Below are 22141 nucleotides of genomic sequence, written 5' to 3'. Positions count from 1 at the left end.
AAGCCCTTTCATTTTTGCGCCGGCCACCGTTGGCATGCAGTGTCAATTTATAGCCAGCATTATTGTGCTATAATATTAAAACGTTGTTGCTTCACCTCAGGAATCGTTGCTGTTTTGTTTTTTGTTGTTGCACGTTCGTGTATAGCCGAGAATTGTAGCGGACATGCTGCTGTGCGTTACTGTATCGCTTTTTTAGAGGATACCTTCGTGGTAATAAAGAGATGCTATTGTTAAATAAACTGTTGGCATTATTATTTGCTTATGCAGCCAAACATTGCAACAAAAACGGGAGCACAAAAATGGTCCCATATGACTTCAGAAGAAAATGGAGAAAAACGGTAGTTGCAACACGTTGCAGCAGCAGCATGCGCGCTTCCCTGTGGTGAAACTGTTAAACCATTTTCCCCCAAACTGTGGCCTGGAAACCTCTGACACCCTGGCAACCGCCGGGATGGTGATGTGGCCGACATTAAAGCTTTACGCTACAGTCAACAAATAATGGTCCATGGAGAACGAAGCTGTGGCAAATTCAATGAATTATTCCCTGCTGCTCGGTAGTGTGCCTTTCGTTCCTGCTTGATGGGCGATATGATGGCTACTGTCTGTGGGAACGCTCTGCAATATTTTTCGTCCTTTCAAACATTTCCTCACATACTATCATTGCGGCTCGGGGGAAGGGTGTGCGTAGAATCCCCCACGTAGGTCATATTTTGAGAACACATTTTTCCTTTTCGTGTTTCAGGGGGTGTGTAGTAATATGTGTTGGTCCTAATAGGTGACATTTTTCACTCTCGGGGTTGTTCTTGTGGTAGATGCTACGAAGCTTAGCCCACAAAGTTCTAGGAATCGTTTTCAAAGTATATGAAGCGTTATACTCTACGTAAGGATGTATTGCTCGTATCCTTGACTTTCCGTTCATTGAAATATAATTGAAAAAAAAGAAAGTGAATTTAATTTGGTTGCATGTTTATAAGCTTAAGAAAGAATGGAAATTGAATATTATTGCCCATATAATCGGGCGGAAGCGTTACGGTAAAGCAAATCAAAATTGATGATGATCCACCTGAAAAAGTTATTTCCATGGACGACATGGGATGGAAGTGTTGCGTATAGAAAGTGTGGCGTAATTTATGCGCATTGAATTATTAGGAGCTCTTCTTCTTTTTCTTCTGATAACATTTTGATGCATATTAAATCTTGTGATGAGTTTGCCTTGGGAGCAATCAATCAAAATCATATCAAACGGCCTAAAAAGTTTTAGACACACTGCACTCTCTAAACCAGCAAAAACACAAAATTTTTGAGAAATATGACAATATTGAAAACATTGTGCAACAGTTGCCACATGTAGAAACAAAATTACATGTCCCTAAAGGGAAATGTAACAGATTCACGTAACGCATGGCGATTTGTTCTTCCTGCTGCGGTTGTTGTTGTGACAGAGAGGAATTATTTATTAACCACTGCGAAACAGAACGAGCTTTTGCACATGATACGAGAACGTTAATGGATAACTTGGTTTCGAAAAGAAATTGCTCCAGCGCGAGACAGAGGACATAAAAAATGATGTTAAGGATAAGACATATGAGCGAGGGAAGGTGATTTTCTCCCTTGATGATTGAAGCGTGAATGGAAACTGTCGCGCTACAACACGGACAAGAAAATCCTTGCAAAAGACTTTCCACATCCTGAAACTCTGCAGGATGTTTATTGCTTCATAACGTTGAGGATTCGTCGTGTTTGCCGAGGCTTCTTGCACGCGCGCTAATGAATCTGTGATGGAACACACGCTTGATGGAATAAGCTCGACGAAAAGCCTGATCTAGTACAGCACAGCCAATAATTGGCAGGGGGAAAGGTCGTGTTCCGCGAAGTAACGTGTGTTCCTTTGAGGTCCCATGGCATCAAGTTTCGGCGTTGAACGTGCGTCGTACTTCCAGGTGGAAATCTTATCCGCAGCTGTACGTGTGAAACTGTTTGATCTTGGCCTTGTGCCTTGTGTCGCTTTTTAGAGAATTTGTGTGCGGAGAGGTCCCAGTGGCTTAACAATCTCATCAAAAAACGACCGAAGCAAGATATTAGCTGTTGGTGATCTCTTAATAGGGAGGTGTCTTCAGAATGTCATGGGAAGAGAAATGAAACTGGTGTCTTGAGGTGGATGTGTCAAATTACTTCCTGAAGTAGGTATTCTCACATGAACGCTTTTTGTTTGGTGGTCGTTCGCTGCACCCTATGTGTAAACAAAATCTTTTATTTGAATTCGAAGGAAGCATCCTTCGTCATCAAAACATTCTCACATTCTCTGCTAGGCTGTTACAGTTCACTTTATGCATCGTGTGTACAAACCAGGAACCTGGATAAATTGGTGAACCAGTTTGGGTTGACAATTTGTGTGTTTGCTGTCGTTTGGAAACGGGACTCACGCGGGAATCGATGAGGAAAAGAAGAAAGCAGTGGTTGGTCTTGTCCCATGGGACTTCCATCAACATTGGCAGTCAGTGCGACTGGCTGGCGTTAATGAGCATTGCAAACCGGTCTCAAATTACCGGTCGTTATGGTAAAACTGAACCTCTTCCTTGGATCCAGTGCTATTGCTGACGAAGCGAAAAGAAAAGGCCAGCGAGTTTAAGCAGTGGCAATGGTAATGAAGAAGATGATGATGATGATGATGGCTGATGATGGCGAAAGTAAACGCGTTAAGCTGAAAATTTGACGCCCTCGATGGCAATGAAAAGTCGCCAGCTGTCGTCGTGAGAAGTTTTAAAGAATCCGGCTGACTGGAAGAGATTTTTAGTTAGTTTGTTTATCGGTAGTTTGAAGAAGAGAATTTGTTGATCGTTGGCAAGTACGTTAGCAGTAAATAATGGGATAATTTTATTTTGTGTTGTTGGTTGTATGTTTATGGAGGTAGCAAACAAAATGTCTGTGAAATGAGAGAGATGGTTTGAATCACATGTTTATTGTGTGAATTGTAATACACTTTTGAATAGCACTTTAGAGTCTTGGTGTGTATTCTTCGAGTGGGTTGGTAAGTTCGGTCTAAGAGAATCTTCCTTGCAGAATGAGACACTTTCGAATAACCTAAATGCCGTGACTCACAAGTAAATATGAACTACGATAGAAGGCTGAAACGGCTGGTGAACGCGGACGTAATTAAGTCAAATTATGTGAAAACTTTCCCTTCTACTGTTAGCGGCATGCATCCGTTGCATTATTTTCCTTGTGTGGGATGGTTGCGCCTATCGAGCTATAGAGAAAAAAAGGCAAGTACAAAGTAAGTGGAGCAAAAAAGAAAAAAATTACACAGACACACCCCACGTTGGTTGTTATGTGAAAAATGTGAACGGCAAGGTAGTGGAAAATGTGCGCACCAGACGAAAATTGTTCAACAACTTCTTCGGAAAGGAAATTCCGCGTGAAAGAAAGAAAATTTCAGTCGAAAGGCCATACGGATTACTGCTTTCGAACACTGAATAAACTGGAAGAGTAAAGGAAACCCGAGAAAAGTCAAGAAATACAGTTTTGGGAACAGAAAGAGATTTTTCCAACCAAGAAATGTTACAAGCGCAAGGAAAGAAAAACAAGCCACTGTCACCCCTCCGGAGAATTCAAATTTCTTCAAACTGCTTCGTCAGCAAAAGCAAACGAGTGAATTGATGACAAGAAGGGGACAGCTATGGCCGATTGAATGTAGGCTACATTACAACCGTCTCCCGGCTTGGCTTAGAAAGCTTTATCCTCAGAACGTCTGCAGGAGAATGAAAAGTGAAGCTGAAAGATGATAATAGCTCTCACATCCAAATACAGTGGCCCCATGGGAGCAAGTAAGCCTCGATCGATGGAATTGAGTTTGGTTCTTTTGCTTGTTTGCTGTCGATCAATTTTCAATATGTGACGTAGCAGGTTGCACGACCACCAATATCCCCGTGCAATGAAGCGTTGCGAAGCGGGAAGTATTTGACAATTTCTTTTGCGTGTTACAGTAGGTAATCCAGCACACTTCCGATATTTGGGGCCAGAGCATGGGTCTTATTTGGATTTGAGCAGGATTCTGGAGAAAATGAATGTGTTTTTTCTTGGGCACTGGTAATAGCGATATGTCCATTTGTAACTTGGACGAAGAAAGGACAGGTGAATTTATTTGTCAAGACAAGAGTCGCCTTGTCTCAGAGGAATATTTGTTTATTTGGGCTGAAATGTATTTCTGCTGCCTCCGGGATTGTTTTGGACGTTGCGGGAGTGCAACACGAGGCTAAGTAATGTCTTTTATTTGCATAGCAAGTCAACAAAGGGTCGAGATTAATATTTTGGAAGGTTTTAGTATGATTTCCCAAGGTGTGTGAGAGTATCATGCATGTAAAGAGACATTTCGCTCGAAAGAAATGTAAAACATTATTAATGCTTTTAGCAGCTTCATGAATGAGGAAGCAAGGAAGAAAACTAAAGATGGTATGGTATACAAGTGGATCTGGAATATGTGTGGTGTGAAATATATATTTAATATTTTTAAACTATATTAGCTACAAATAGTTTTGCAGCATTAAGCAATTAGCTAACAAGGTGTTGACAATAATGACCCAATTCTGAGGCCTGTTGGTTGAAAGAATGGGATTGTGATATGCGCTCGTTAGTCTCGCTTCCTCTCGTGGTACAATTGTTTGTCAAAGAGTATATAAAGGTGGCATAAACATTATCGTTTAGTTTGGTAGGGTTACAGGGGTTGCTTTGGAGAAACCGTGGCTTTTTGTATGAGATGTATAATAATTGAATTAGCGTTTTTATCGTGTACCCAAAAATGGATATACCACGAACTAAGATACTTTGGCAAACGAGGAAACTTTAGCAGCGTTAGCGGTTTGCATGGCAGAAGTCAAATGAAGCGCTTCACAAATCTTGTGATATTTTGCACTTTTTGCATGGGATGTATCAACCTAGCATTCCAGCTATGCGAGCAGAATGGATAAGATAACAGGATTTTCCTTTGTTATCGATGCAGTATTGATGAAAAATGTAAGCAAAATCTCAGCTTCGATGCACCTTGTTACATAGAGTGAAGATAAACTGCATGATAAGCATCGTTAGCGAACGTGAACCGTTGGTTTGCAGAAAGAGGTCGTGGGGTTGCGAGCATATGCTGTTATTGCTTCGTTTGCACCTTCGCAGCGAAATGAACTGTATCGGCCTTCCGTGAAAAGACCTTTGGCATGTAAACGCGAGCATTGGGTGTGAAAATCTGCATGTGCTCGTTTGCAGAAGAGTAAGGAAAATTTGCAAAATGAAGCGATAAAAAAGCTTTGGAAAGGGAGATTAAAAAAGAGTCAGTAGCAGCTATTCCTAACCTTGGTCCAGTACGTTACCAATATTCGATCCGATAAGCAACGGATGCACATCTCGTAACACCGTATGTTGGCTGCTGTTTTGCAATAAATCACAGATGAAGTAAACGTTGGTTGAACCACGGAACTGTTGGTAGTTGATAGACGATTGGTACGGTATCAACGCATCCGAGATGCTCGAATGTCGATAGCGAACAGCTTTTTCGCGTTGCTCTGGAATGATGTACTGGTAGACCGATGGAACTGCAAGGAATTTCCATGGAACTACTTTCGGAAAACGCTTGCTCGATGTGTGGCTTAGGGACGGGTTCTCTTGCACAAGCGAAATGCGGATGATGGATGTTGTGAGGCAATGGAAGCGATACCTGCTAATCGGGAAGTGACTGTAGGCTTACGAGATCAGCACCTGTCTGGTTGCTGGAGATTGGGTTAGGATGGAATGTACTCAGCCAGCAATGGAGAGAAAACGAGTTGGCTCACGGTGCATGTTGTATGCTAATATCCTCCTGTTTGGGTGCCAATCGTAGGAATCCGTAGATATTCGTCGACATGGTTGCGGTGTTTTTCTGTGTACTCTATTTTGAATTACTGGTCCATTGCAGCCTAGACGAGGTAGTGTATCATTCAATTGCAATTAATTTTCGAGCTGCAGCCACTTCCGGGCCTGCTGGTCACGTGAGTTATACCGCACAAGTATTTTGTTTCAAACGTGAGTGGCCATGTGGATTTCGTAAGTAGCGAAAGACGATTGTGTGGTTGTCGGAGTTATCGTTGAGGTATAGATTTGGATTAATAGAACAGCACTGTGATAATAAGGGTCAAGTAGGTGTTTACTTTTCTTATGTATTGTATGCAGATATGTTCCGCCACAGTCGTCTTATTCATGACGTTTAGTGATAAACGTGAGTTGCGGCTCTGCGTTCTTTATGTGAAGCGGATGACAAATGCTTGAAGCATTAGTTTAATTCACTTATCGATTGGCGGAGTGTATGTAACATAAAAGTGTCCGCTGTTTGTAGGTAGAACATGACATGATTAATAAATGAAATGGTTCATGTAAATGGTACAAGCAAAGTCCCATGCGGCAGAAGTAACAGTGTAAGTGTATTGTGAAAGAGTTTCATACCCTTCAGGTTTGTGATTGATGATGGTGTCGGGAAGGTTTGACGATAATTTATGAAAGCCGCTATATTCATAAGAAGATCCACCGCCAAACGTTACACGTTCGCTTGAGCTTCGCACGATTGCTCACAGCTACTCAACTAAGCAACTCACGTACGACACATTGCCATCAGTTCCGGAAATGTTGCTTCGCAAAACATTGTCTATTGCAAATTTATTAGGTCTTGGGAAATATATTTCTCTTGACTGTTCAGTGTAAAATGGTGGCTTCGTTATAAAAATGCTGTTGCGAATCGATTGCATAGAAAAAACGAGGCGTTTTGTCTTGAATTCATCCGTCTCAGGTATCAGATGTTTCTTTTTAAAAACGAGTGAAATTTTGGAAATTGTTGGTTTGTTTGGGTAAGTTACCTGGAATACATGCATTGCAATGAGATTCCCAAATCAAAGAGGAAAAGTGTAGGGTACATATCAGATAGAAGCAAATCTACTCACACAGTGTTCTAAATCGACGCAATATCCTTCACCTTTTTTGAATACCAGCACACCAGAATTCTCAAGCATTTTGGGTATGCCTAAGAAACGCTTATGGTAGCTCTGAGTGTTTCCAAGCACTTGAAACTCATGTATGGTGTTATCATAGCGATGGAAACGAAATCCCTTTGCACACTTACAGATCGGTGTAATATCTTCGCTCGCAAGTGTTGTACTCCTGTCACGTGTCCTTATTTCGCTTCAGTGACGCCTCGGTGCGTGTCTGTCGTGCTTCCTGGTTCCTTTCGCCTTTTTTATTGGCAGGGGAAAACCCATTTGTACTGTAGCCTGAGAGACGCGCGTGTATCTTATTGGTCGTGGTTTTGTTGGCGGAAAACAATCGTATGAGGGAGTGTACGCGTTCGCTGGTGCGCAATTGGTATGTAGCGTTTTATTGATGATTTCGTTACGCCAGACGAAAATCAATTTAAAACTCCTCGCTAGTGGAATGCGTAGAAATAAAGTTCCTGTGAAGGAAAAAAGGCATGATGCTTTTAATGTACTATCTCATGGACCGGTGAGAATGGAATCAAGACGAATAAAGGGCAGAGTAAATGGAAAACGATTCCGGTTGGGAGAGGCTAAGCTGTAACTCATACTAGTGGTTGGTATTGTGAAATGTTAGTATGCTGGAATTATGGGGTGTAATGCTTTTATGTAGAATGAAAATATATGATGGCGTTTTGAAAGAATGCGCTTATGATGATGATTTTAGAGAAAAGTGTGTTTTGTTCAAGCCGAATGTCTCATGACTCAATCGCTTTTCGATTCACCTACCTCAAGCCAAATAAGCTAAGAATGAGAGTCAGCTAGCAAGTGCGGAAGGTAAAGGAGAATCGTATCTGATCTGAATCGACCCTTTTGTAAATAAATAATAAACTTTGATGGGTTGCATATCCTACGATTTGTTTCAAAGACATCGGCAGCTTGAAACGTATGTGAGACATGGTTCATGGCTAGCAAAAGCGTGCAAAAAAACACTTTGTATCTTTAATCCAGAAGACTGCTTTGCAGCCAAAGCTAGACAAATCTTTTCCATTTTAGTTTAAATTTAAGGTTTTTGTGTTGAATTTGACCACTTGAATGCGAAACGATGATACGCCATTTAGAGCAGCTTTAGTAAGGCATAGTTGGATTCAGACTGAACCGGAAGGATCGAAGTTAAGAAAAACATTCCATATAGCATGTGAACCGATTTCAGGCCGAAGCAGCGTACCTTTTTCCAAGGGAGTTACCTGCTCCTTCCTCTATCCCGGCATAGCATTCTTTGCACACCAAAAATGTAGGATCACCTCCTAGGACAGGAGAGCAAAATAAACTTCAAATGAACTTTGCAAACATTCCATTCTTTTATGAGCATGACCGTTGTACGGTTGACAGATTGCGGTGATTGCCAGCTTTTGTGTAGCTTCCTTGGGTTTTTGTTGTTGTTCAAATTACTCAGGAGAATGAGGGACGCATAGAAAAAGACATGAGAAAATTCCATAAGGCATCAGCATAGGTAAGTGATAGAGATGCGTATGCAAAGTTTTTCGTATTTATTCACGGATCGTTTTTGCTTCAACTTAACAAATAACGCTGTAAAACTTTCGCAATAAAAATGTTTTTTACGGCTTTTATTATAGTTTCATAGCTTGTCAATTAAAGGAAAATATTAAATAAGTACAGCTGTGTAATAATCGATAGCATTTTGAGGATAGATGTGCCGTTTAATATTTGCAATCTATTTATCTGAAGCAGCTTTACTTCGTTGTTTATACATAACTGTTATTTTTGGATACACAGGGAGATAACGATTAATGCTGCATGATCTCTGAACATGAATTACAAAAACATAGGAAAATTTCGTCTTTTACTGCTTCTTTTGAAATGAAAATCGTTCATTTGATGTTAAAAATTACATCAAAATACTACAAGATACCGACCATTACTTTTTGCATCCGGTGGTACCGGATTCCATTGCGTGGAGATTTTATGGGCTCACAAAATTGTAGCCAATCTTATCAGTGATGTCGTTGTGCGAATACTTTGCAATTCGGATACATTTCAGATACCATTTGCAGCGTTTGCACGTTTCTCAAGCTAAAATGAATATTTACGGATCGCGACGTCCCAGCGTACAGTTTCTCACTGCCGGGTGTCCCAAGATATTCACTATTAACCTGATTTGTCAGAGATTGGTATAAATGTATCTTGACGCTACAAAACAGTTTCATAGACAAACAGCCACGTGTTTTCGTTATCTACCATTTGGAACTCCCTCGTGTTCAAGCAGCTGAAGACTTAATGTTTATCTCCCTTCAGGTAAATCAACGACGATGGGTATTCTCTTCTGTAAAAGTAACATTTGCTACTGCTTTCTTATCAACGAAACAACAAAGTGAATCTATGATTGGAGTTTCTTGTAGTACATTTTCTTGGTGAGTGTTGAAAGAGCATGCACATAGATCCTACAAAACAGAAGGCAGGAAGCGATGTGTTGATGCAGGCTTTAAATCTAAGCGGTATTCTCGGCCAGAGATACAAATTTATTCAAATTGTGTGGAAAAGTCCCCCATTCATGCTTCTTATTTTGACAAAACATCAAGGAATGATAAATCTCGATCTCAGTTGTCCCATGGACGTTGAAACTAAGATTGTGAGAGTCAAAATATGCGTGCGATGATGAGAGAGCATGCAGACTGCAGGTTTCGAGCAGTGAATTTGTAATTTCCATTTTACTTCTTTTGCCTGATCGTAAAACAGGCTAACATAGGAATCAGAAAGCCACACCGTGCAAAGGCAAGTACGTTTGATACATGTTTCGTGTTTTCCATCCAAAATTCTTTTTGGGCTTGGCAAGAAGTAGTTTGCAAAATCTGTGTGATGGTACATTCTACTCTCTTGGATAGTTCTAGGGCTGAAGCAGAATGACAGACATTTCTTCTATTTCGGTTTATTAAGATATTCAAATCAACCCAACTCGGCACTTTGGTGTCTTGTGAGAGTGACTAGAACGGGTATGCTGTATAATCCGAAGAAATGGCTACGTTCTGTCTTTGGTTGGCCGCTTGTGTTGCAGAGCTGGGTCAAGACAGATAAGCAAAGACAGGACCAGAAGAATGCTGTGAGATGGCATCATTGGGTGATATTATACTGGATATTTTATGTTCGTTGTTGGCAGTGGAAACTTAGGAGGGTGATTAGATTATGAAGCGGTTTGGAGTTAGAAGTCGGAGGTAGTTTAGATGTGGAATGAGTTACGATCATGGTAAATATGCATCAGCAGCAAATTGTAATGAGTGTTGACAATGTATCTTCTCCAAAAGAAAACTAACTGAATGTATAGTCTAAAAGAGCAAAATGAACAGGCAGACACAAAAATGTAGCATTTGGTTGGTCACTAAAAACACTCAAATTTTATGATTCGATACAGGAATGCTGCATGAAACTTTAGTGCTCACGAAAACGTATCAATTTCAATGAAAAGAGTTTTATTATGTTTGTGTCCTGTTTCAACGAAGCGAAAATGTAAAAGTTGTAGATAGTTTTGAAATATGTCCATAACATAGTCTGGACTTCTATATGATTTAAGCTTTAAACTCTGCATGGGAGGCTGTCTCTTATGTCTACCGAAAAAAAGCAGCTGAAAGAAAAGAAGCTCTAAAGAAGCATTTGAATCAATGCTTAACAAACCATGCCGCCGATACACACAGAGTCTAATTTGGTCGACATTGAACTTACTTATCAAATCCACACAAAGACGGTGGCGGGTAAGGAAACGCAATGAGGAGGATCTGATGACAGGCATTTCAGGCTTTTCCGTTCTTTGGAACATGGTGGTAGCTGTAGTAGATTACTGTGTACTTTCGTTTGTCACACAAGCCTGTGAGAAACACTCGTGTTTGTTGCTCCTGAGGCCTGGAAGTGCTGATTTGATTGGAGTCTGTTTGAAGTTGGAAAGATGCATGAAAATAAGATTAGGAAATAAGGCTCTGTAACAAAGCTTCATGTACCACCCGTAGAAAATTGCATATCTTGGACAGTTGTGAGCAGTTGTCGATTTCTTTAGTTTTTAAATTTAACAGTAAATTACAGTTTCCAGCGTGGGGGTTTCGTTTGCAAATGTTTATGAAGGACTGGAAAAGTCAATTTTATTTTCGTCTAACTGTTAGATTGTGCCTCTGCATATTTACGTAGTTATTTTTGCTTCCATTTATATCTTTTCAGTTTGATCGGAATCAGTTAAACCACCAAGTAACCAGAAAGCTGTGTGTTTCTGTCGTGGCAAGAAATGTACATTCATGTTGTTCAAATAAAAATAATATCAATAGTTTTCCAGTTTATGTTATTTGATCGGTTTGATTTGTATTTACATTACAGATGATCTATTGTGATCCTATTTCATATAATTGATATTATATTATTAAGAACATGTCTCAAGTTACTGTGCTTTTTGGAGCATATTATTCAGAGAAAAAACATTTCTGAAAGAAGAATGTTTACCATTCCTGTGTGCATTCATTCTCTGATCAATCTTGACACCTTACTCCCTGAACTCCCGTTCATCGATTCGATACTGGTTCCACTTGTTTGGAATGAAAGAAAGCTACGGCACATTTTATCATATGATGAACACGCCTTTGGCATATAGCTCCCAAGATCAAACTGTCAGAGTAATTGAATATTTGATTAATCACTTCCCATTAAAGAATGCGGCTGTCAATCACGCAACGTACGCAGCGTAAGGTCACATAACTAAGCGGCGTGGCATATGATGAGTGTGAGAATGAAATTGAGATTTATCTTGAAGTAAAGAAGCGCTGGTCTCGATTGTGTGGTCAGAACAGAACCGGGACTATATTCATTGTGTGTTTAATCTGATCCATCGTAGATAATCATGTATACAGTTATTAGATATGGTTTATTTTGGGTGGTCGTATATAACACAATTTGAATGTATGTTCATGATACTCTCCACATTGCGGAATGCCGCAAACAAACATCATAATTCTAACAATTCTGGCTTCTGAAGGCATGATCATCTTGTTTATGTCTTTTGTATAAGTACATATTGTAATAGGAGTATGGTTGGTTGCTTTCTAAGAATCAACAAATGAAGGTAAGAGTTGGCTGGTGTTTTGTAAACAGTTTCGGTATTCAGTGGAAATATTTTACTCCAGTTACAATGTACAGCAATGGGTGACACTCGCAGATCGTGACTGACTTGATCTCACTTATTTATTTAATCGTATGTTTGTGCAAACCATAAGCACATATTTTTATTTTTTTCAAGATGTAGTTTGCATGCTTTACAGGCTTTCTAAAACGTGTTTATACCTTTGGTGTTTATAACTTTGAATTATGTATTTCGCCTCATACTCAGGCTTATTCTGTGGTTGCCTTTTTACAACCTTCTCGTACTTATTTGCCACAACCTTGCGGTCTTTCGAAGTCCTCATGAATTTAATTCGTTTGTCGTGCAAAAGTCTCATTCTTGACTTTTACGAGCATTTGACCTATTTAATGCTTGCGCTTCAAACTTAATAATGTTATGGATATTTGAAACTAAAATACATAGTGTGACAATACATTTAATTTACAGTTTTAACAGTTAAATCAACTGAGCCACAGCCTAGTCGTAGCTGTTCATGGTTATTTTGGTGATAAATTAATCAGTCAACTAGAAAAGGACAATCTAGCTACATTAACATACTGTCGCTCAGCACCCAAACATCATATCCCTTTTCGAACCCTTTTGAGTACTGTATGTAGTAATTCCAAACTGGTCCACTAAATTAATAAACAACTTTATCATCTCCATACAAATTGATCCGTGAAAATGTCCGAAAAGTTTCGGCACCATAATCAAACCCAATTAAACTTTGAACGTTTCTAATCCCTTTCATGATGAAGCTAATGAAGTCAATGGTGTGTCGTGAGCTTTATTTACAATTCATTAACTCAATAATCGAACCTTTTGTTTCACGAAGCACATGTTTGACAAGCCACTCAAAGTAGCCGCTGTTTCTCTAATTGACCTGAAGCAGTCCATTTTGGTTCTTCGAATCTTCGCATCGCGAACCGATCAAACTGTCATCAGTTGCATGTTGTATTAGTATGCTGATGTTGTTGTTCAATGTGCAAGAATGTTTAGCCTCACAGTTAGGATTCACCATGACTCAAACACATTGCTGTTCACTAAACATCGTACTTGGAGAAGGTTCGCATTAAAATAAACTCCCACCATCTCTGCATCTAAAAAAGGCTTCCGGTAAATTCAAACATTGACTCAAAACAAGTCCCAACAGCAGTATGTCACCACACGTTTGGCTATTTTCTGCAGATAAAGGCAAACATGGCTTAGCATATCCGCTAGAAGGACCATCAAGACGAAAGACTTTGCACGTTTTAAGGCAACCATCCGAAGATGTTTTACATATTGAATTAGATTAGAATTAATCCAATCAATTCTTGTCCTCAAGGTACGTGCCGAGCAGTGTTGTAGCCTTACCTTCCTGTACCGCAGGAAGCATGTCGGTACGACGAGATTTTGCAATCATCTCGGGCAATAGCCTCGAGTCATTACATTATAGCCACATGCAACATTTCTTCTTTCACTTGTTTGGTAGAGTAACGCCGATCTGCTCGGACCAACCGTTCTAAGAACTTGCGTCACCGAGACGTTGTTATGAATGAATATCATGTTTCCATCATGTTGAAAGAGAAAGAACGAACAATTTTCAGTCAGTAGTTACTAAGCCCGGGATGTAAATATAGAGTTGATGAAACATACGAAGTCTATGCGTTACTCTTACGGACAATTCTTTTTCCTCTTCCAGTTTACCGAGAAGTTCCACCCCAAACGAGGATAACAAATGAGTCTGGTTTAAATTGGATTTGATGCGGATCAATTTATGCTTATAAATTAGCTACGACTTGCGGCAGTATTACGACGGAAACGGATGCACCATCACTATGCCATTCCGTATAAAAAGGCATTTCATTGGGAACCAAAAGTCGTTCGGCCTCTTCGGCGTAGCAGACATATTTGTGTTAAAATTCATGGCAGCCTAAAAATGTGTGATTTCATAACATCTTACACAACAACTTCCAGCAAAATGGTTGAAATTTTCAATGCAAGTTAGTGTTCAATTTTTAATAAATGAAATAAATTGCATTAATTAGACATCCACATCAAACAAGGTGTTACATGTATTCTTCAGTTCATTTAATTGATCTTGAATAGTTCCAGTTAAACATTGAACATTGAAACCTGATATTTGATTGATTTGAAATATCCGAAATTTTTGCGAAAACATTATATTTTTAAGGTTTTTATGTCTTTTGTACGATACATTTGTGGTTAATAGATTTGTGTATTATAACTGTTTTCTAATTTAAAACAATTCAAATCCAAGAAGATTTTTCTTATAATTTAGCTATTCACATACCGATCGTCATTTGATAAGAGCCACGAACAAAACCGATCTAGAACATCACATTTTCAAAAAAATCCTAACATGTGCTTGTTGCAATGAGCAACATATAATCCGTGCTTGCACATTTGCCGGATACGGAACACGGATACGTTTCCCATAATCCTTGACATCCCATTATCGATCCTAAGCTGGCAGTCGCGCTGAAAGGCCGGAGTACTGGCAGAAAATGATGCCCTCTTTGTTCTGAGGAGCTTAGAAGTCATGGTTTAAAAATAAATCCTGTTTTCATTTCCAATTGTTAGTTGCTGGATCTAATTCCATCTTTTTTGTTGGCGGAGCTAAATGCTTCCGGTTATGTTTATCGTTTTGTTTGAGCAATGGACATTTGCAACCAAAATGGAAAGACGACACATTTCTAAGATTAAAATTGGTCATAGGGAATCGTTGCGGACATTTCTGTTGTCGTAATTGAGGATTGATGTGATGAATGTGTTCTTTGTAGGCTAGAAAATGTCGTACATTGACAACAGATTGCACGGGAAAGTATGCAAAAATGTTTCTTCCTTTTTTGTATAGATTCCAGAGACTGCGGTAAATTGATGCTGGAGGTTCTGGGTGAGTATTTTGGTCATTTTTGTGGTATGAATACAACGGAGGAATGTCGCTTGCCACAGGTCGCAAAAAATCCATTAGAATAATTACAACCATGCTGTTGGTCAGGGATTGCAGCGTACAGAATCCATTTGCAAAATGAAGCTTTATTTGCAATCGTTCATGACCAGAAAGTCCGTTGTCGTTTGGTCGTTGTCTTTTGGTCTAATAAAACCATCTGGCTGGAACCGAAAGAAAATAAATGGATGAAAATTCATGTTTCATGCTTTTTAAACTCAAAAAAATGTAGCAGCTTGAAAAACATTGTTGATCTTCGCAGAGTTTACATTTGAATTAAACGCAATGTGGAAAAGAATTTGAAATTGGTAGAACTGCTGAATATGGTTCTGTCGTTCGTTTTGCGTTGAATGTTTGCAATGTACAGGTAATTGGCGTGTCTTCAAATGAAAACAAAGCTCTTACTCGGCATGGACAATGGTGAAGCGCTTTTTGACAACGCTTTCTTCTTCTTCTTCTTTGGCTCAACAACCGATGTCGGTCAAGGCCTGCCTGTACCCACTTGTGGGCTTTGGCTTTCAGTGACTAATTGATTCCCCCCCATAGTAGGATAGTCAGTCCTACGTATGGCGGCGCGGTCTATTTGGGGATTGAACCCATGACGGGCATGTTGTTAAGTCGTACGAGTTGACGACTGTACTACGAGACCGACTGACAACGCTTTACAAATATCTATTTCATGTCTGTCGAAATTTGAATCAAAATGAAAAAGATTGTCACCCTTCATAAAATGTTTGTGAAGGGAGATTCCGATGTCATTTCAATTTGCTTGGAAAGACATAACTAATTTCTTCCCTGTTTTAGGTCTTGTTGCTGTGTCGTGCTTCTTTAAAGCTATTGCCAAATTTGTTTTGTCGTGTGAAATTGAGACAAGCAAAATGAAAACGTGTTTGTGGTTTTATTCGGTAAAGGCACCTAGCATAATGACTTTGTAATGCTTGCTTGAAAGGTGAAAACAAAAGGTTACACCAAGAAGATACGCCAATTTTATTTCGGTAACGGTATTTTACTTTTTTCCTAGGAGTGGTGGGTGAGAAAACAAAAGCCAAGAGCATATCCGGTGTTCCGTTGAAGCGTACAGTATAGGAGTTTGGCTGTATTTTCGCGTAGAAAACGACCGGTGACAAATACTGCAATTGAAACAGTTTCTCGTACTTTTTTCAGATGGCTAGGTATGGTGCCTTTGTGATGATGGTGGAAGCATGGAGAGAGAGAGAGAAACCATCAAATCACGACAGACGCGGTTCCACGCGCAAAGGTGTTTCAGAAGGGAAATGTGTTTTGGTGAAAGAGGAAATTAAAATTCGTTTCTAGACGACGCCCCTACGGCGACATCGGCGCCAACAGCATCACCGATAACGTTGTTGAGGACAGGGGTGATAGTTGGATGGCGATAAGTGGCATGGCGCGTGTGGGGGTTGTACTTCGAGCTTCCTCTTCATTGTGTTCAGTCTTTACTGCTGCAAGAAACGTTCCAATCGATTGTACGGAAGAAAGCATGTTCTTTCTTTGCGGTTTTCTTGCATCTTTGAAGGAACTGGTGGAATTGTTCTGCAGAAGGTAGTTTGGAGAAAGTAAACACGGTAGCCCCATGGTACCATTGTGTTATTTTGTGTTTCCCCGTGGTATGGAAGCGGTGCTGGGTTCTAGAAAGACTTTGATTATTTGAGCACAGGAACGGCGGATGTCTTAAGGCTATGTTTCAGAACTCGTGTCTGCATTGTAGCAATAACAAGGGTTTTATGAATTCGGTGTAGGTGAAAGGGCGAAAAGAGTGTTATAGCATAATCATCATAAAATTGGTACCCATACCAGCAATTTTCCACGTCCCGTAAGGAGCTCAACTGTATTACTATTTGGTGGTAAAATTGTGCTCATAATGAGAGATGCAGAAAACTCATTGTAGAAAGTTTGAAAAGAAAAACTTACACATTGTTGTGTGGCTCTGGCATGAATAATTTCTGCTTTTAGCAAACTCTCACATCCAGAACATTGCCTCTGGTAAGATCTTAAAGGGTTTTGTGTGGTTTTCGCTTTAACCCGGTTCTGGTATTGACTGGAAACATGATTTGGTGGAGCTAAATTAAAAAAAAAATTGTATAGCATTCGATGTCGTTTCGTACAATTAGAGTGGGAAATTAAGTTGTACGTAGGAGGAACCCCTTTGGTAGCAGGAAGCCAGTTCTTGTTCACGGTGAAGCGAATAGCCGAAAGAACAAATTATATTTCGAGCATGCTTCTGCTCTCAGGCACTTTCATTTAAACCACCCATCAATGCCTTTTATTCAATGGGGGTTGTTTTCCTGCCTTGTGGCAGTTTTACGTTCAAAGAAATGCCAAATTATTACGGTCAGAAAAGGTAATTGTGATTCATTGTGAAGCTTTGTATAAAAAAATGTTTACCTTACCATTGGATTGCTTTCGCAGATTAGTTCAATTTAAGAAATCTTACAATTCTTTTTTGTATTAAGGTTTGATAGTTTCTGGTTGAATGCACAAAATAAATAATTCAGAGTAACAAACAAACTCAGCGTGAATTCAGAAATCCAGAGAAAGGAATGTCTATATTAAATTTATAGGAAGAGGTTTGGGATAAGAGTTGTTGACAATAAATAATATCTTTGCAGATTAAAAACAGTAAAGGTGCAGAAGAAAATACTGAAGCCATTCTTCATGTTTACTTACTGTTGGCTTTCCTACCTTGGTATTATTGTTTAATTTTACGCGGACTGTAATATTCGTAGGATTCAAATAAAATATACATTATTGTCCGAATTTGAGCGCAAAACAATTTCGGTTTGTGTTCAAAGTTCCCGTATATGCCAAAATTCTCATAAAAAATCAACAAAGAAAGGTACAAAACCTGTTTGGTTCGCAGATCGATGAACGAATATGTTTTGGCACTGTGAATCACCGAAGTCGGCCATCGATTATCCAAGCATTTACAACTTTACGAAAAAAGTAGGAAATGAAATATTTTACAACCCTCGTAACTTTATCTCGTTGGCAGTAGAGTTCATTGGAATGATGATTTTTTATGTCTGCAATCATTTTCGTTGGCGGATGTGTCTTTTGCGCTCTTTCGAAATCAATCGAAACTTGAGATTGGAGTAGAACTTTTTAGCTACGCTTGATTGCCCTAAAGTTTTCGCAGAAGCTTCTCATTTTTGGATTGATTGAGTTTGCAAAGATTGTAACAATTTTCCCCCGTTTGGATTCATATAATAGCTGTTGTTCGTTTTATTTTGATTCACAAAGTCAATTCTAAACGAATGTTCAATCAATCTTATGATATTGAACATATTGACTTTTGTGATGTATTCATCTGTGTTGATGACAGTTTTTATGAGATTTTTAACGTTAAAGTTATTTGTTTGACGTTAAATGCAAGCACCTACGAATTGTGCAGAACAATTTTAATCGGTTCTATCGATAAATTGTTGGCGACAATCGCGCCATCTGAGTGCGTTTGAAAATGTAAGACTAAATTTTAATACTCTTGTTGGTACTGATACTAAAACTATCAGGTTCAAAAGGGATTTATAAAAGCCTAGCTATCATTTCAGCAGCTGCATCATGCTGTACAAACACTCGAGGACAAAACGTGACGAACATTTGAGATTGAAGATGAGAAGAAACCACAAACAGAGCGAATCGGAGTAGAAAAACGGCAAAACAGCAACCAAAGGAAGTGGCCAATTTGAACCTACCCATTCTCTATCTATAAATAAGCACACTCTCCTCAAACCAGTTGAGTCGGTTGAAAAACGTGGTTGTGGTCGAGTTTGTTTTATGAGCTGTGTTTTCTGCAATAAAGATAAAACCGAAATAAATAATAACGCTCACTGCATAAATCACATAAATAGCATCAGCAGCAGCTACGAAGGGTAGAGCATCCAGAGGCGTAAAAGTATGAAATAGGCTAGCAGAAGCATAGAATCGTTTAAAAGCCTACCTACACTAGCCAATTTGGTAAGCTGTCGCCGGTAGAATTGTGTGTTGGTTATTTTGTTGCAGCACTGCTTTTGGCCGTGTGTTGAGAATATGTTGCACCAACTGCACCATACCGATGAGTGTCTGTGAATTGTGGCCGGTAGCCATGGTAGCAGATGTGTGTGTATGTTGCGTAGGAACGCTGTATCGTTAGGCAAATTTTTGAGGATGATCGAGGAGATCTGGCCTACTAGCGAATGTATATGAAGGAGAGCAAGATAAAGCAATATATTTAGCACAGAATTTATGACCTCTTGAACGGTTGAATTCTTTCGCTTGCTTTGGCGCAGCAAGTGAGAGGTCATATAACAATTTGATGTTGATTCAAACGGCAAGAATGTTGCTAATGACCTTCAGCGTTCTTTAGCAGGAAAACTTTAAATTTGTGCTTATTTTCATTTAAATGAAATTTTTCAAATTTTTGGATTGATAGAGGGGCGATAATATTTAAAAATACTTATCCGCTTGTAAGTGCGAAATTTCATTTGTGCAGGTGGGACAAATACTTTTCGTAATGAAAGTGTGACAAAGATCAACAATGTGTTTGTGAATGATTATTGTTTTTCAAATCGCTAAAGTGAATGGTGAAATATTTTGAAACATCATTCATGAAACATGACACCCACATTAACGTAAAATTAATTTGAATTCTTTGTTCAATTTTCAACAAAACTATGAAACGAGTCGGGTCGTGCATAATGAAATAAAATCCCTTCTAAATGCACGTCAACTGTCCACCCTGAAATGGATAATCCGACACGAAACCTTCAAAGTTTGTACTGCCTAGGGTATGAGCGAGAATATAGAAATCATTCAGAGGGTACGTCTTTAAACAGATTAATGAATGACGCGTTTTTTCTACGTTCTCAACTTTAATTTGAAACGACATACGACCAAACCCAACGATGATGCTTCGGTTAATCTGACCTGCGGCAAACCCTTTCCGTGGTGGAGTGAAATACTCACAGAGAGGGGTAACCAATTTTTCATTGCTACCGGCAAGGAGAAACCGGTGAGATTTTCGTATGAAACACGCTGACCCATCCATTAACGAGGGGTTAAATTTTAATCGAGTTACCACCATCGGCACAGAAGGCGTCAACCCTTAGGCATATTGTATGCTGGGCAGAACGTTGACGGAGCAGATCGCACTTCAGGCAGAACATGAGAGAGTGTAGAGTGCTCTCAAGTGAGAAGGGTTCGATTTCGGTAGTTTTCTATACCATTAGACCTTTAGTTTTTTGCAAATCATATAAACCATATGCATTATGCTAAACTTGAGTAAGAATAAGTAGTAATTGAAATACTGTCCCTTTCATTCCCGACTAGAAAGGGTGCGATAGGATCGCTGAGCTCAACATATGCTGGGACTGGTTTGTGAGCGCATGAATGCTAGTTTTGGATGATTTTTGATGATGGTGGATGTATTCGAAATATGATTTGCTGACTCGATAATGTAATGAAATTTTGTTTTTTTTTTATTCAGTAGGGACGGCTTTGCCGTATTGCTTAAAAAAATACGAATGAGAAAAAAAACGACATAGATATTCTGATGATGACATTACACATATTAATTTTGAAATACTCATCTATTTACTGCGCATCTCAGCTTAATACACTCGAAATTATTAGTATGCCATGAGGCTGATATTTAATTATTTTCCACGATCGGAAATGAATATTCCTCCTGCGTATGTTTAAGCTCGTAAATTAATTCAAAACAAATTCGTTTGTATTAATAATTCAACTGTTTTTTTTATAGCCGTTGATTTCCTAAGGGCAGTTGTCGTTGTTATTTCGGGAAGATGGTATGAACAGATCTGCAAAAGAATGGATTAAAATAAACGGTAAATCCGGAAAGACAGAACTTCGACAGCAAGCTCAGAAAATCCAAAACGGAAACAGACCTCGGAGCGTTTATGGGACATTGCGGCAAAAAAAAAATCCAAACGGAAACGAAACCCACCCGCAGCTGCTTTTTCCAATCTAGGCTGGTTACTCAGGCTTTCGGTTTGAGACCCAAAGGCAAAGCATGTTTTTGCTACCAAAAACAAACTACCTTTTTGAACGCTCGTTTATTTTTCTTTCGTCTCGCTGCGTTGTATCCAGCCACAGGGACATTAGCACGAAAAAAAAAAGCTGTTGTCTGCCAGTGCGAGTTTGGATTGTGAAACAGTTTTTGTATCCGTCAGATATTAAGACTGTCTCTACAATTTGCTGAGGGATCCATTTCGAGCGACTGGGCGGAGGTTGTTCTCTGCGTTCTCAGTCACTTTGGATAGAAACAATCCTAGGTAAGCAAAAGAACGGAAGGAATTGCTTGACTTTCTGAGCTGGAAGAGAATGAATGTTTCATCATCTGAAGATTTTCTCGACAGTGCAGAGTGTTGCGTCTATCTTCATAATCGCATTCCAAATGCAGAGATCCTAGCTTTGAATGTCTGAATGGCAAGATGTATTTCACTTCAGTTTAATTCAAACTCAAAATTAAATACCTTACTGCACAGTGTAGACAAAGACATAGCTGAACTGAGGAGTCACTCGTAGGAATAGTCAAATAAAGACGATTGCAAGTGATTCTGTTGTGCATCTTCAGAAGCCAAATACGGAGAAACTATTTGAGCATTCCAGGTAAGAGTTAACAATGCACTACTTTCGCTCAATATCTCTGTTGTTTTGGTAGGGTTTTTTTATTCATCTAGATGAGAGTAAGATTTTCAAAGCGCTATAGTAAATGGAATACTTTGTAAAAAATGAAGTAAAACTAATAAAAAATAATGATTAATCGGCTGAATAAAAAAAACCAATGAGTTAAGATATGCCATAATTAGTGCAATAATCACAAATACATCGTTAACCTGCATCGTTAATCATAAAATAAGTAAATTTTTGATAACTTGGCTATCCTATAACTGCGTTGAATATTGACAACAAGTTTGCCCTAACAAGCAAACTTCTTTAACATCCTTGCTTGCTATTGAAACGCTCTATGTAGTCTTGTGATTATGTTCTTATGTTTGTATAATCCTCATATCCTGACCAGTGACAGGACTCAACACCATGTAC

General features: G+C 39.1%; 1 protein-coding gene across 1 annotated transcript in view; it reads left to right on the top strand.

Moving 5' to 3' along the window:
* The window catches only part of LOC120895634, a 38038-nt gene extending 23955 nt beyond the window's left edge, over positions 1-14083 (top strand). Inside the window, exon 2 of the transcript XR_005738365.1 lies at positions 13814-14083. The gene's annotated coding sequence lies outside the window, so the exon portion shown is untranslated. The remainder of the gene's footprint in view (positions 1-13813) is intronic.
* Positions 14084-22141: the final 8058 nt, after the last annotated feature.

This window comes from Anopheles arabiensis, chromosome 2, assembly GCF_016920715.1.
Source record: "Anopheles arabiensis isolate DONGOLA chromosome 2, AaraD3, whole genome shotgun sequence".
Taxonomy (NCBI): Eukaryota; Metazoa; Arthropoda; class Insecta; order Diptera; family Culicidae; genus Anopheles; species Anopheles arabiensis.
Note: the sequence above shows the minus strand (reverse complement) of the source record. Positions and strands in the feature narration are given on the sequence as shown.